Source organism: Drosophila willistoni, unplaced genomic scaffold (genome assembly GCF_018902025.1).
Source record: "Drosophila willistoni isolate 14030-0811.24 unplaced genomic scaffold, UCI_dwil_1.1 Seg531, whole genome shotgun sequence".
Taxonomy (NCBI): domain Eukaryota; kingdom Metazoa; phylum Arthropoda; class Insecta; order Diptera; family Drosophilidae; genus Drosophila; species Drosophila willistoni.
This window is the reverse complement of record NW_025814459.1, coordinates 5,277,623-5,284,019: the sequence shown is the minus strand read 5'-3', so window position 1 is coordinate 5,284,019 and position 6,397 is coordinate 5,277,623. Positions and strand designations below refer to the sequence as shown.

The window sequence follows — 6,397 nt, the reverse complement described above, 5'->3', positions numbered from 1 at the left end:
TGTCAAAAAATTTGGGGATCTTAATCGACCACAAACTTAGTTTTAATCAGTATATATCGACTACTAAGCCCTACGTATAGGCTAAGAGTGTTCTTGGCTTATAAAGCGCTGGTCGAAGGAGTCAAGGATCCATATACTACCAAAATATTTTACTTCTTTAGTCCGCCCCATATTGGAGAATGATCTTGTGTTGGTCTCCTCAATATGAGTTTTATCAAAACAAATTAGAATGTATACAAAAATAGTTTTACTCTTTCGTGATTTGCGCTGGGATCCAACTGTACAACTTCCATCTTATTCTAGTCGACTTCAGTTAATAACCTTCCTCTTTAACTAATCGTAGAACAATGCTTGGTGTAACTTTTCTTTACAAACTTTGAATGGTGAGGTTGACTCTTCCGAGCTGTTGAGCCAAATTAACATTTCTGTTCCATCTAGAAGAGCCGCAATTTCACACCGCTTATACTTCACACTTGCACAACTAACTTTTCTCTGCATAAACCTTTTCGTATACTATGTATGACTACAACAGACTTTGGCACGTTATCGTTCCGAAACATCGCTTCCGGTATAAAAACTGCGCTCTTGTCCTTCCTCGCTCGTAATTAGTTGTATCATCTTTATTTTAACCTATCCTGTTTTTTTTATATGTAACCTATTATCTTATTACATTTAATATTTCTATTTCTTTAGTTAATTTATGTTTATATATGTAAGATGCTATGCCCTTAGGTCGGAGTGGGTAGAGGTTTAACATTAACTTACTTGGGTCATTCGTACAGCCCGGGACTGGTGTCATATGGGCCACTTGTCGCACTGAGCGTTGTACGACTACGTCCATATATGAAAAAAAAAAAAAACATCAAGCGTTCATCATTTGGCTATTTTTTTTTAGCTGCACAATAATTTTTTTATATGTTTAATTCATTGTCGAATTCTTTAAATGCATTTTCAACAATTTTCCTACTAGCAACTTTACTTGCTTTTGATTTATTTGAAAGTCAGTTTTATTAATGTTAATTTGTTTAAACATTTTTTTTGTCATGTTATACGAAATAAAATATTAGACAATAGCAAAAAAGGGGAAACATTTCTTCTCATTATGTTTCAAAGCACAACAGTGAAGAGGAAAGGCATACAAATGAAGCAGTTTAATTTTGCTTTTTTGTTGGTACAGGCTTTTTTGTTGTACAGGTTTTCGGTGGGCTCAGCTATTTTTGGTTGTTTAATATTAATTTAGTTAGTGAGTTCTTTTGATACTACAACTGCACGATCCACTAAGAACTTAAAACTTAGCCTTCGTCAAGCGTAGGTATCCACGCAATTGCAGGTTCCAAGTCAGCAACCACATGTATGATCCAAATTGGGCTTTGCATGACGAAGCTTCGAGTAAAAGCCTTGATTTCAGCGAAACCCCGATAACTCAAGCTTATATAATAACTTATACTAACTTATACTTATACATACTGTTGCATACATTTGGTGACTGTAATAAACCATTTCAGCTTTAAGTACATTAAATAAAAAAGGCAAAATAGTTTTTTATTCATTGCTTTTATATAACGTTTTATCTTTTATTTTAAGGTTCATTCTGAACGTGCACCAGAGGATGAGTGGCTAGATATTCTCACATCCATATTCTCATCGGATGAATAGCTTCCTATTGCTTGCAAGTGTTCAAGAATCTGTCATGATCATTTACGCATATAAAACATATACTATAACTCAACAAAGAATTTCGGTGATATCTCATGGCCGATACGAGGTATGTTTAAGAATAATAAAAAAAATGGAAACCTATATTATGATCAGACTATATTGCCAAAAAAATGTATTGAATTGTAATAGAATAAACTTGTATAAGGTATTATTATATTGTATAAGTTCGGCACTACATAAAATGATTCTTATGGAAAATTAATTTTTTTATTTTTTCAGGTGTTAAAAATACTTTGTGGATACAGTAAACCATATTGTTTACTATTTGGCAACACAAGAAAAAAACCCGCCAGAGACATTATACACAGTCAAAGATCCTATACATGACGATACCAGAAGTAGGATTTTTTAATTCTAACAGAAATTTTAAGCACTTATCTTTTAATATAATTAACAGAATGAACCACAATGTATAACCTGCGATTAGGAGAAGCTCTTTGGAGTAGTCGATATATTATGTAAATTGTTCACATTTGACGCCTTTATGACACCTTCCTTAGGTGTTGCAACAAATTATGCAATAGAATTCTATATTTAGAATGCCAAGCCAGGCTACCTGTATCAGGCGTACATATGCATAAACGCATAGTCTAGTTAAATTTATATGATACACGGCCTATTACACAGAAAGCTGCAAAAGCTCGCTTACCTTACAGAGATCATCGAAATTCCATTGCCACATGGAGCCGAGCTCAAGTACAATTACTCTTCCCCCCAGTTGGGAGAGGAGCTACGAGATGCCGCATTTCCTGTTGTTGTAGAAGTGTACGTAGTAAAATTTAATTAAAGAAATACATTATGTGCTCCTTGTATAGAAATGGACGACCAGGTTCCGATCAGTTTCCGAAAAATTTCGAATCGATTGGGCACTACATGTCATCACGTAATGAGTATTTATATTCGTTTGGATGTAAGGGTGCAAAAGGACAAAGCAGGAAATCTCTATATCGTCATTTGGGCGGGTTGAGTTCAAGATCAGATATCTGTATTAAGGTATTGAGTAACTGTACCATCACTACCAAAATTTTCAAAATAAAATATTGATATATTTGCAGATATTTATTGGATACAATAAGTTTTCTGGATGAAACAAGAGTCGGTATATGGGGATGGGGTTACGGAGGCTACGTTACATCCATGTTCTAGGCACTCAGCAGGATATTTTCAAGTGTGGAGTTGCGATTCTCCTATAGCAGATTGGCTTTACTATAGTAAGAAACAATAATGATAATTATTTATTCAAACTAGACGCAAATGCTTACACTTCAGATTCAGCCTTTACTGAGCGAATATTAGGACTTCCAACCGAAATTATAAAGATACGTCGAAGCGGATGCACTCAACGTGCTCGGCTAATAAATCCAACTCTTTTTTTTAATTCACGGCTTAGCAGACTCAACTGCACCTTACGTACATGGGGTTCAATTAGCTAAATCCTTAACCAACGCAAATATTTTATATAGATATCAGGTGTGTATAACAACCTTTATAATTTTTAATGATAGTGATATTTAAATTTATTTTAGACATATGCAGATGAGGATCATGACTTAAATGGTGTACTCGAACACGTTTACTCATCTATGGAACATATTTTGCGGAGTGCTTGAGCCTGGATCCCGACGATACAAAACCCGACTTAGATCAGAATTTGGTTCCAGCAGAATAATATGTTTAAGTCATTCAAAAATGTAAATAGTTTGCTTAAAGTGATAAACAAATGCAACAGATTTGAAGGCGCTACATGGTTTAATCAAATAAAAGGAATTACCCATGGAAATCTGAAATAATACAATGCATCTTACAATGGACGGATTTCGAAATTTGGTTGCAAAAATTTTAAATTTTCAATATACTTGTAATTTTTTTTTTTTATTGCACAATTTTTTTTTTTGCTTTTAGCGTTTAATTTTGTTTCCCCTCTAGCACCCAAGGCACATTTTGTCAAAAGTCTTTAAAATTAGTTTTAAGCTTTAGGCATAAAAATGTGCAAAAGTTTGCAATTGCACTGCTACTTGGAGACTACTTGAAAAGTAGTCTGTTTCTCATTATTAATGAATCTTTATATTAAACAAATATGTTTATAATTTTTTAACCAGTGAGGAATACACCAATTAATATTCCACAGAACAAACAAGCAATAAACGATAAGCATCAGCAACACACAAAAGCCAGAACACATGAGCGTAAGCAGAGACACGAACCATCGTCAGCAGCATGTTGCGATAGCTGATCATTAGCAACATACGATATGATGCAACATGTTCGATCGAAACGCACGGAACCACCAGCGAATTTCGTCAGAGCGGGAAGATGCGTTGGCCAAGTATGTGACGTAAAGAGCGAATACCGGTTATGAGCGGCCGAAGCTCATAAAGCGTCGCTTAACAACAGGAGAGGCTGTACTACCAATGAGAAATCACAAGGAGCAGAGAGAAAGTGATGGATGCCCGCATAGCAACAGAGGCGCTATGTTGTAGAATACCCCGTCATTTGAAGCTGTGTGAAATATTTTGGCGCACTATTCTATATTTCCTAATAAATCGGCTTTAAAGTTATAGCTTTGGGGACTTATAAGTAAAACGCCGAGTGGCCTAAAAGCAGTTCGACGGTGTAAGGAGTAGAGGTCCTGCCTAAAATCGCCGAAACTCTGGTCCAACCCCCGCCCGAAACTAGTCAGTTTTGGGTTTCCTTTTTTTTTCCTTTTTTAATAATTATTTTTGTCTAATAGGTCTTTTAATGATTTGTAATTGGAAACAATTTTATGTATGTTGAAATTATATAGATGCAAATTATTATTATTAACTATTATTAACTTATAGGCTTAAGGTAAAACTACCTATATGCACGTCATTATGTATTGTATTTCTAGGCAAGTTAAAAATATGATAAAGCGGAAGCAAAACTCCTCAACGCTTATTATTTTGTTTGTTTCCGTTAAATGGTTTAAAGTTGGTATGTTTTGCACAAAAGCATTATTAAACATGTTCATAGTCTTGAGAAAATATACATACGTATATCATGTTTTTATGATTTATAACAACAAAAATGTGAAGGCAGAAGTTAATTGGTCTATTTACGTCTATATTATATTATGTTTTTGTAAAGGCATAAAAATGAATCCAAACAAAAATCATCAAAAGACCTACCGCTATTAGACAAATATAATTATTAAAAAAAAAAAAAAATGAAACCCAAAACTGACTAGTTTTGGGCGGGGTTGGACCAGAGTTTCGGCGATTTTAGGCAGGACCTCTACTCCTTACACCGTCGAACTGCTTTAGGCCACTCCGCGTTTTACTTATAAGTCCCAAGCTATAACTTTAAGGTCGATTTATTAGGAATATATAGAATAGTGCGCCAACATATTTCACACAGCTTCAAATGACGGGGTATTCTACAACATATCCAAAATTCATCCAAATCGGTGATTCGCATAGCTGAAGTTCCCCTTCCTAGGTGACTTCCTAGGTCACCTGCTGACAGAAGTACAAACTAAACATTGTAGCCGACGCATGTCAAGCAGAAGTCTGCAAGATAGTCATAGACAACGGCCCTGTGTCCTTTCCGGTTTCGCTTACGACCAAGGAGATATATATATGGGCCGTATTATATAACCCGTGAGCCAGATAACGCCACCAAATCGTGCAGGCGCGCGGACCAAATCTACGTGGCATTTCAAGAATACACACGAGACCGCCAATGCTATTAAGCGTATGTCCCTGCGTCGTGCCAGCGTTTCCTCATGCTGTTGTCGATCAGAAGGAATGCGTTCTATTCCGCCGTTTTAATGGTATCGTTGGTCGTTGCACCCAGGCTAAGCAATGGAAGACCACACAGGGTCGTTGGCCCAAGAAATCGGTCGAATTCCTGTTGCAGTTGCTGCGCAACGCAGAAGCCAATGCTGACTACAAGGACTCGATGTCGATCGTCTAGTTGTCGACCACATTCAGGTGAACCGTGCTCAGTGCCTGCGTCGTCGTACATACCGTGCCCATGGTTGCATCAATCTCAATCTAGGTCATCCTCACCGAGAAGGAGGAGGTCGTCTCAAAGACAACTGATGATGAGACGACAAAGAAGAAGCTCTCCAAGAAGAAGCTGCGCGCCAGAAAGAGAAGATGTTGCGTTCTGAATAAAAATGTTTAATATATTATGGTTTTGGCGTGTCCTGTGGGGGCCCCAAAGTGCTGATGTGTCAACATAGCACATAAAGCGGGCCAAGAAGAAGTAGTGTTTTTTTTTTTTTTTTCTCTCTTAGAACTTACAAACATTTAATACAAAAAGTTACAACAATAACAGGAAACATAAGGTGAGAGCAAAAAAAAATAAAAGATAACGGCTACTGCCGGACGACCTGTCGGTATGACATCGCAGACCGTGCCTTTATTTATTGGGCAGACCTTTCCCTCTCTGTTTTCTCGAAGCCCATGAAGTGATGTCAGGGGGTGTGAGTCCACCTCCCCTTGGAGGAGGACTTCCACCTTTCCTGCCATCTACGCAGACTTGACTGCCATGCCCTCCGATGCTCGAGGCCTCTCTGCTGATCAGTGGTAGTACTGTTTGTTTGCCTCGACGCTGTGAAGGAGGCCGACGCAATTGCAGCGTATTCGTCGATTGGCAGCAACCCAGTGCGAAAAGCGCTGCACACCCTGATTGCGCTTAAGCTATGCGTCGA

The 6,397-nt window shown here is 37.3% G+C and overlaps 2 pseudogenes; both read left to right on the top strand.

Moving 5' to 3' along the window:
- The first annotated feature begins 1,584 nt into the window (after positions 1-1,584).
- Positions 1,585-3,455, top strand: LOC124461538 (annotated as a pseudogene).
- Positions 3,456-3,970: 515 nt separating this feature from the next.
- Positions 3,971-5,923, top strand: LOC6645186 (annotated as a pseudogene).
- The last annotated feature ends 474 nt before the right edge of the window (positions 5,924-6,397 follow it).